Source organism: Corvus brachyrhynchos, unplaced genomic scaffold, assembly GCF_000691975.1.
Source record: "Corvus brachyrhynchos isolate BGI_N302 unplaced genomic scaffold, ASM69197v1 scaffold255, whole genome shotgun sequence".
NCBI classification, from domain to species: domain Eukaryota; kingdom Metazoa; phylum Chordata; class Aves; order Passeriformes; family Corvidae; genus Corvus; species Corvus brachyrhynchos.
Genome location: NW_008238358.1, coordinates 6,764,909 through 6,775,182, shown reverse-complemented (window position 1 = coordinate 6,775,182; position 10,274 = coordinate 6,764,909). Strand labels below are relative to the sequence as shown.

The 10,274-nt window shown below is 36.6% G+C and overlaps 1 protein-coding gene across 1 annotated transcript in view; it reads right to left on the bottom strand.

Moving 5' to 3' along the window:
* Window positions 1-2,770: 2,770 nt before the first annotated feature.
* METTL8 (methyltransferase like 8) overlaps window positions 2,771-10,274 on the bottom strand; it is a 46,734-nt gene continuing 39,230 nt past the window's right edge. The window contains exon 12 of the transcript XR_001862394.1: window positions 2,771-9,434. The gene's annotated coding sequence lies outside the window, so the exon portion shown is untranslated. The remainder of the gene's footprint in view (window positions 9,435-10,274) is intronic.

Here is a 10,274-nt window from a genome sequence, read left to right as displayed (position 1 = left end):
TCGTTAGTACCTTTCAGAAATTTCAAATTTCAAAATACTTATCAAATAACATTGTAAATGTACATAATGCTTTTCCTTGAATTTCCTGTCTTTATTTTGCAATAAAACTTTATGATCCAGTGGCCAGAGAGATGGTCTTTCTCTCACAGTCGTGAGCAGTCAGCATCACCTGCCCAAAATGTTAAAAACTAAATCCAACTCAAATAGTACTGAGTATTACTCTTTTTCAAAAATATAATAAATATTAAATCTTTCCTTCTAGTTTTTAGGAACAGGATAGCCAACTATCAAGGTTTCTTATGTGAACACTGCATGCCATCAACATCAGGCATAACTTGAGATAGTAGATACACAGAAATCAACTTTCAGTGGGATTGTACCGGATGACAATGAATAAGGTGCCACACACCTACCTACATGGGAAAATTTGATTCCAGGTGAAGCCCCAGACAATTCGTTTAGTTTTGCTAATTCCTAAGGAAGAGGACCTCAAAATTCAGATCAGAACAGAGAGGAGTGAAAAGCCTGTGTGCTGTTTTTCTCATGTGTCAAATGAAAGTTAGCAAGGTTTATCACAGTAGTAACTCTCTCATTGAGGATGGTTGAAGAACAGAAAAGCATAAGGAATTTTACTTATTCCAAAGATAAAAAAGCAACAAAAATCCTGAAAAACCTGAAAACGGTAAGAGCTTTCAACTTTGTCACTGGAATTATCTGTGCAAGAAAATTTTATCACAGTAAGTTCCCAATCTCTAGGAAGTAAGAGAAGTTAACTGGCAGATAGCAAAGGAAGGTACTTAAAGAAAAGTATTAACGGTCTGAATAGCGACAATAAGGAAGACTACAGCAGGAGTGAGTTTTTGAGACATCTACATTGCATCTATAAAGATTACTGTGCACTCAGGTCAAATGTCAATTAAAAATTTTTCACATACATCCTTTAGAGAACAAAGAGACATAATTTCAAACATGACACATAAAATCCAGAGTTTATCCCAGATGTTCTCAAGGAAGAATATGCTATGATTGTGGGACCAGTTACAGAGACATGGCAGTTTCTTCCCTATTCTGAGACCTTCACCTTCACTGTTCACAGGCACCAAATACAGTTTGGTGTCTTCATGAAAGATATGTATCTAATAATATCAAATAATACATGCTCTTAATAACTGCATATATCTTACTTCTCTTTTTCCCACCAAAGTCAATTTGCTATTAGCTGGCTTAGGTTTCATGCAAGCAGCAGATACTGCAATACCAAGGCGTAGCAACTGACCACACCAGGTAACTGATTATATGAATAATGTATGTTTACAAATAGGTCCCAAATAAGACCGTTTTAAAATTAAATCAGTAATTAGAAGAAAGGCCTCAAATTCACGAGATTATTGGAAGAAGTAGAGATAGAAGAGGAACTTGATTTAGCAGGCTGGTACTTTTAGGAATGAAAGTCAAGAGTTATGAGAAATTACAATATCCTTGGAAAAGTAGTAAACTATATGCTTCCAAACTGAAATCAGTCTCTATCAGCTACAAATCAGGGAAACGTTAGGACTCAGATAGCATTAGGGTCTTTACTTCTGATGCTTTTGGCATCTATTTTGCCTATAACTTTCTTCCATCATCTTGGACTTGGTGCAAGACAGTAGAGCAACCAAGACTTAGTATCCTTTGGTTTATCCCCTCAATTATTTGTAATGCCAGTGAAACAGAAGTTTCAAATTCTTTGTTAGTTCCCTGTCAGCCTGGCACTGGGTAATAGACCCGTACTGGTATTTCTTAAAGCATAAGCTATTACAGTATGCCTCACTGTATATTTGCCAATATTTATGAATTTTATACATAAAAATATGTATCCACATGTATTCACCTATCCCATATGTAGAAAGACCTACACACATCCTATAACTATGCCAACACCAGCAGCCAATCTGATTTAACTAGCATAGTAGAAAAATAATCTTACAACTAAATAGACACACTGGTGCAGCAGCTTGTGTAGAAAATGCCTAAATTATTTCATCATCAAAATTAAGTATTTATGACATTTCTAGGTTAGATGTAATGTAATATGCTGTGAAAACATAATAGAAAAAAGTACTGTCTTCTGTCTTGGTGAATGCTGGAAGTTTGTAGCTCAAACACTCTGTCCTTCCTTCTCCTAACGCAACTGAGCACATGTATGGACCCTCCCTGTATCAGACCAACAAGCTCCTGGCCAGTCTGGGTTGGAATAATGACTAGTATCTCCCAGTCTGTGTTCTGTAGGTCAGAAGACTCAGAATGCAGTTTTGGCACAAGGTAAAATGCCATGTGACTGTGACAGCAAGTGCATTGCTGTGATAGAACGCCGTCTCAGATTGGAACAGCTTCTGCACCTGTTTCTCACAAAGCATTTCTATTTATGAGCAAATAGAAATGTTGCAATTGTACTAACATTAATTTTAAAGTTTAGTTAAAGTTTTCTAAAACTGGTTTAGTGCAATAACACTTTTATAGGAAAACGTGATTTTGATCTCCATTAAATCAATTTTGAGGCTCACTGAATTAGAGCTGTCTCCTTGAGCCATATACTGCACTACATGCTTTATAATATTTTTAATATTGGTATTAATATTGCTGGCAACTCTGAGTTGAAAGGTAACAAAACCTTACATAAATAATATACAAGAGTATCTTCCCTACCAGCATATCAAGATGCAGAGAGGCTAAAAGGAAAACAATGTTATCACATTAAGCTTACATTTAAGAAATAGACACAAACACTATGTAAACACAAATCTATTTTTATAATCTATGTGATTGTCATAAACAGCATTTATTATACCTTTAATATCATCACCATTAGTCTGATCCAGTGATCCACCTCTGCTGTAATGATTTTTGCTCCAAATCTCCATGAAGCCCACAAACAGCTTCCTGTCAAACCAAACACAAAAATTTAATGGAATTTGTGGGGGGTTTTTGCCATAGAAATGTTCCTTTTGACTTCAACTCTAGCTACTTTGATTGTTAGCTACATTCTAGTCAGAATCAAGGAGAGTTTTACAATCTTCTTGTTTAAGTCATTTTAATAAAAAATAATTTGGTTTTAAATGTTCCCCAATGAAGAAATAAAAGAAATCATCTTGATGGATGCTACACTCACTTTTTTTCCCCACCTGTCTGTTTTCATTTTATTATATTACTTTTCTTCCCATGTCCTTTGCAATCTACTTGTCTGCTCTTCCCTGCAATTTTTCCTACACTCAGACTATTCCTTTTACAATGCTGCTCTCAGGTAAACAGGCCCCTCTTATCTGTCAGGCTTCCTCTCCATGTTTTTTTAAGCTCATGCTTTTCCACACATCTTTCATAGTTCTGTCTCACTCTTTACACCTTATATCTTCTTTCCTGAAGTATCTGTCTTGCCTGGAGCTTATTTTGTTGCCTTTGATTTTAAGCCATGAGAGGCAGACAGTGTTTGCAGAGAGCCATGCCTGTATGTGGTTTCCAATAGCAATGGGGCGTGTCTTGATGTTTTTTTCAGGCAAGAGTCTTACCAGTTTAAGGGGTTCAGGGTTTTTTGTAATTGTTGAATAAGGCCTTCTTTGTTTGGCCACAAAACATCAACATTAAGCCTGGAAGATGATTAAATATTATATACTAAAATAACAGTATTCTAATTACAAATTCTCTGCCTCTGTTCCCTTCCAGCTCTAGGTGAGCTGGTCTGCTGCATCATTCTGCAATGCCCCCTGTGCTGGGAATAGGGGAGCTGCTTTTCTCCAACTGTTCTGACAGCCACTCAGTTCAGTGTCCTATCCCTTGTTCTGTCCAAGCATAGATCCAAAAAAAGATAACAGCCCCATAGTCAGCAGATTTGGAGCAACCTTTCTTTCAGAGTACTGAGATTTCAGACAGTTGAGGGGATAAGAGAGAAAAGGCTATTTTGCATAGTTAGCTCATCAGTTAATACTTCCTAATGAGAAAAAGGTGGAAGATATAAACACAAAACTGATCACAAAACAATAAAATTAATGGTGCCAAAGAAAGCATAGAGTGACAGAAAGAGTATGGGCTACCAAAAGTGGATTTTTCTTGGCTTACGGATTGAATGGGTGGGTAGATCTTTCGGAAGAAATTAATAAGGAAATAGAGCATAGGAGATACATCAGTTACTGAAAGAAGTGTATTAAAGGCACAAGAGCAGACTACCCTGATGTAAAGTAAGCACTGAAAGAGAGCAGCGAGGCTTCATCAGGAGCTATTTGGTTAACTAAAAAACAGGAAGCAATCATGCAAAAGAGTGAAAACGAGAACCAATGACTAAAAATGGGTTTAAAGGAATAGTAAACTCACACAAGGAACGAATGGTGAAGGCTAAGAGGATAAATGAGTTAATCTAGGAAAGGACCTAAAAGCCAAGAAAAGGTTACACACACACAAACTAAGGGAGACAAAGAAAAGTTCAAATCCAGTATCTAAGTAAAGATAGCAAATAATGTGACACAGAGAAGACGTATATTCAGTGCTCTTATTTGCCTAATGTGTCTACAAAATATCTTAGTGTCAGACATGCAAAGCAATTAATTTTAAGAAATGTCTAAGACACATGGACCAGAAAAGGGAAGGAATGTGTTAAGCAATATTAAGGAATGCCAGTTTCCAATCCTGCTGACTTAAACATGTAGTTCAGAAAGCAGTGGATAAAGCCAGCATCCCTGTAGCCCTGTGTCTCCTGTTTGCATTAGCCCAGAGGAAAAAGTATGACTGAAGTTTACAGCTGAAATATTCATAACATTCTTCTGTGAGTTTTCCAATGCCTGATATCAGGGTTTCATTTACACTGAATTCCTTGTTGCCATGGAAAACTCTCTATTTACCTGCTTATTTTCACAAAATCTGTAGAAATGTGGTATCTCTGAGATCACAACTACTCAGTCCCGTTCAGTTGGAGAGTGAGCAACAAGTTCAAAAGGCATGGTGTGTTCTGACTGGTCATATGTGGGATCATATAAACTGTGTGTCCACAGGAAAATGTGCTAAAAATTACCCTGGAGCACTTAAAAGACAAAATAATCTCTGTATGATGATTCTGGGATGGGAGCAGGGGAGGGTGTTGTGGAGAGGTTTTTGTTTTGGTTTGGGTTTTTTTGAAAATTCATGAAGTTCAAGGGAGGTCCTAGAAGACTAGAAATGAGGAAAATAATGCCTGTCTTAGGAAAAAAAATTGCATTGGCCTAACTCATAAATAACCATGCATCTCTGAGAGCTACTGTCAGAGGTTATTAGGCAGTTAGTGTACAGGCATGAAGATAACAATATGATAGAAAACAACTATGTAGTAAGATTTTAAAATGTAATCTTAGAATCATTACTGTGTCAAACCTCTCCAATTTCCTTCTTAGAAAGGGCAGCAGGCCTGTTGAACAAGAAGGAAGCAGTAAATGGGGTATCTGTACTTTAAAAAAGCCTTTAGTTATGTCCTCTCTAATTTTGCCTGCAATACAAAAAATGGTGTAGACAAATTCAAGTAATTGTTGATACACAAGTTATGAAGTATTTCTCCCAAAAAGTATTTATTTAATGGTTCCCTGACAGAGTAGGGCAGAATGGCAGCAACATCCTTCAGGGACTTCTCATCCGTCCTATGCTCTTCAATTTTTCATTGAACAGTTTGGAAAACAGGAAAGGGAGTAAACTTGTATCATTTGCAAAAAGTCTGGAAGGGGGTTGCAAACACAGGAAAGCAGATCAGAATGCAAAATACTTAGATTATGTGAGAAACAGTACAACTGCAATAAACTCGTACTAGACAGAGGGAAATTGACAAAAATAAAACACAGTATATTAATATAACCTGAGGATGCTTTAACAAGGCAACAGGATTGCAAAGAAGGCTAGGAAGGTTCAAGTGGATTTCAAACTAAATATGAGTCAGCATGATGATGCTGCAGAAAGGCATTTCACATTCCAAGATGTAGTAGGAAGTGTGCAGCATGTGAGATGCAGGACCTAATTATCTTGCAATCTTCAGTGCTGCTGAGGTCTCAGCTGGAGCATTCTGTGCAATTTTGGGCAATGCACTCCAAGAACAATTTCAACAATTTGGATGAAGTTGAAATGAAATCAACAAGAATGATATTTTGAGAATATGACTTACAAGGAAAGGTTGAAGAAATGAGGCTTGGCTTTCTCAGAAAAAGAAGACTGGGAGGAAAATGCATAAAAGGTTGCATACAGAAAGTCATGGTCAACAGATCTTTGTACACACCTGAATTAAAACAAGTAATTGCTTAATTTGCATCGGAGTAGACTAGATGTAAAAAATGAAACTACAGCAAAAAAAATCCTTTCAACCTAAAGTCTAAATTAGGTGGAATAAATTTATGAGGTTGTGGAATCCCCTTCATTTGTGGTTTTTAACAGCAGCCTATACAAACATCTGTCAGGGATGACCTAGTTACCCACTTCCTGCCACAACAGGGATGGACTGGACCTCCTTTTTTTTCCCCCCCGTAATGATTTCATGACTGGAGAACCTGTTTCATTTAACTTGGCTGCTACAGATTAAGCAGTACAACTGTTACAACTGGGGACCCAAGGGCTTAGTAAAGTATAGCAAACCTCCACATAAAATAAAAAATCATTCAGAAAAAAACCCCAAAAAAACAAACTAGCTTTAACATTTTTTAAACATACATGTATCAAAGAGTTATTCTTTATTAATTACATTATTTGTTAAAATACAGTTCTATTGTCCAAAACATACCTTTTACAACCATTAAGAAGTCAAACTGAGATTTTGAATTCCTTTAAAATAACCAGGCTACTAAAAGTTATTATGATGTTAATTCGTGGTGTCTTTATTTAAAGTGAAGAAATATCAATGATTTTCATCAAGAAAGAGAAGTGATACATGAAATACAGAAAAACAGCTCATAGGAGAACTGTCAATGAAGCTCTGTCAGCACCTCGGGGATATGATGGTATTATAAACATAACCACACAGGAGCTTTTCTCCTGTACTTAAGATGCTGTCATCAGAAACCTGTGTTTACCCTCAGTAGCTTTAGGTATCACTGTTACTGATACTTAGATAATATCAAGCTATGCACATGCATAGAGGCACAGAGTGTCAAGGTATAGTTACAATTGATCTTGTGACACTTCCATCCTGAGAACTAATGTGATCCCTTTTAAAGAAACCAAAATATCATTTATGTTGAAGTCTTCATGACTACTGTTAAACTTTTAGATTATTTCTAAGAGTCAATTTTAAAAACTACATATTTGTTTTTCCATTTTTTGTATCTACCAGGAAGGCCTCTTCCAATTTTCTAAGCATGAAAAAAATTTTGTTCCAGAATAACATTTTAAATTCTTTAAAATTACTTGCCTAAAACTCTAAAATGGTTATATTTTCAGACCAAGCTTGTCGTTTACAAAATGTACGTAGCATAAGAAGCTTTCAATTTGTTTTAAACCCACCAACCAAGAAAAGAATCCAGCTCCTACTACTGGCCTGCAGTGGGATGAAAGGAAACAAGTCAGTAAACCACAGACATCTGGTTCAAAATATGGATGTGTGGCCAAAGGCTTTAGCAGGCCTAGATTACCAAGATCCCCATCAACCTTTCCAAAATATGTGAATTGTTAGAACTACGCTAAATGTTAATTGATCCAAGATCAATGTAATTCTCTTCCATTTGGCTCTCCCATTTCTGTAGACGGTGTGTTTAATTCTTTGTGTATTTCCCAGACTCTGCTAGGTGAAAAACAACTGTGAAAGAATTCACTAAAGTAGCAAGACAAAAAGGCAAAATGCTATTGCTTCATTTTGTGTATAACATTCATAAGGCAACTGAGGAGATTAGCTTTAATTTCCAATCTTAACACACAATTGCATGCTGGATTTTTACAATGCAAAAATGTGCACATTCAGGATATTGCAAGAACACTGACACACCAATGACTTCTCCATTTTCTGGATTGGATTTTTGATTGTCCTGCATGCCAAAATGTAGGGTTTTCTCCCCCTTTCCAACCTGGTTTAAAGCACAAAGAAAAGATATGAACTACATAATGTAAGAATTAGCATAACTGTTCAGGAAATACTGAGAAGAAAGTACAATAGTTGTGCCTGTAAAATAAGTTCTTATGCATGTAGAAAATCAAATGTATACAGCTGTGCAGTTTCTACCTACAAAGCAAAAGCCTGTGCTTATAAATATATGTTTTTGTGGCTGCAATGTATGTAGAATTGCTTCTTTTTACACCAGCTTCAAGTGAAATTGAATTTTAGGCCCTCCCGTTTTTCCACCAATCTGGTATAATTCTGCATATAGAATGAATGGCATAATAAGGGAATTTGTTTGGATCTCATCTCTTTTTTTCACCAAATTGTATTCCTAGACTGTTCGCAGCAGCTGTTCATCTAATTCATCAGCAAGAACCATATTCAACAAGATTATACTGCTTTCATTTGTCCCCTTCAGAGAAGCAGAGGAAGAGCAGAAAAGTAGGAGAGGTAAGAATGCAGTAAGTGAGCCTATAGGAAAACACAAAATTCCCAGAGTCCTGCAACTCAGTTAAACCCTAGCTATAGGCAAAACACCACAAACTGCCCTTTGATGTGTTAATTGAAATTTAGCTTTCCACACAGTCCCATTTTCTTCTCAGCACAAGGGACACTAGCTGCTCTTGAGAAAGAAAAAAATTAAATGCCTGTCATATAGTTTTTCCTTGCTTACTTCAAGAACAAAGGGTTAAGACAGGCATTGAAAAAGCATCCAAGAGATTAGATAAACAAATAAAAAAAGCTTACGTACATGTGTATGTGTGCATGATGATAAGACAATTCCTATACATATTTCCTTCTCCCCTTGCTGCAACACCGACAAAAGACAGTGTCAAGCCTGTTAGGCCTCCTCCCTTTCTCTTCTGCTACAGCTTTCAGTCGGCACAATGCTTATTAGTACCATAAGAAACAGGGATTTTGCAGTTCAGATGAATCACATGTTCTGGGCTGTAATCAATGGCTAAATTAAAAAAAGGAAAGGTCATAAGCTAAGGACTGAAACTGCAAACAAACCCAGAAAGGAACAGCAGATGTTAAACATGCCACAATATGTAGAGATGACATTAACTCTTACCTGCATCATATCAAAGAAGCTCAAAGATCAAACCAGACACATTCATCTCTTGCTTGTAATTTGCTCTATGGCAGTCCAGCAGTGTTTCACACAAGTATTAACAATCACCAAAAGTACAGATGGGAAAGAATTCTGCATGTCCTTCAGCCAATGCAGGATTTTTCATTTTGTGTTTTTCTTTTCTTGGTTCAGCATCAAGCACCGGAGATTTTTAGTGGTGGATCTGCAGCCCAGTAGCTCTCAGTACACTGGAGTATTCTCCATTATGGTCTGGCAATGTTAGCTTTGCTGATTTTTCTAGAAGGCACAAGATTTTTTTTTGCTACACTCTCTCATCAGCCTTCTAATCCTCCAATAAGTACTAAAAGGGTTTATAATTCTTGCCAATTTTAGTAGGAAGCAGTTACTGTCCACTAATAATAAATATTTATATTTGCAAAGTTGTTTTTTCTGTTATGTTACATCTTGACCCATAGCTGTTCATTTCACAAACAATCCCAATTTGTTGCATATTTGTAAAAGTCAGTATCAGTATGCAGATACTGTAGCATATTTTGAGGATGTCCTGTTGCTGTCTGGATTCCTGTGCAATTTATATCCTCCATTATGATCTTATTTTGAGATATCTTATATTTCCCAGCTATGTTATATTTCAATCCCCCTTTTTTAGATTGTCTCCTATTTGTTGGCCCTGTGCTGGTAATGCTAACTGAATGCTTTCAGTCTGGTCTGACAGATGTATGCCAGGATGAATCTACTGTCATAGTTCATACATTAGAGAAAAAAAAACAAAACTGCATTGTCTGCAGCATTGATTAAGGGACAGCTTGAATTCCTAAGGCATTTCAGAGCACACTGCTAAAGATATTACCTGTCAAAATAGGAAAATTTAATCTATTGCACACAGAATAAAAAGCCAAGTTCTGGACATATTCAGCACACAGCCTGAAACATACTAGCATGAAATGAGGCAATGGAGTGGTGTCACTGTGCCAAGCTGAGTATCTCAGGATGTTGACATCTAATACCACAATGCAGAACTTTGCCCAGTCTTGAGTAAAACTTTCAGTACTTTCAGACAGTAAAAGGACTCTATCCCCGCATGCTACTGCTCTGTTTCCTTCTGGTTTGATATAA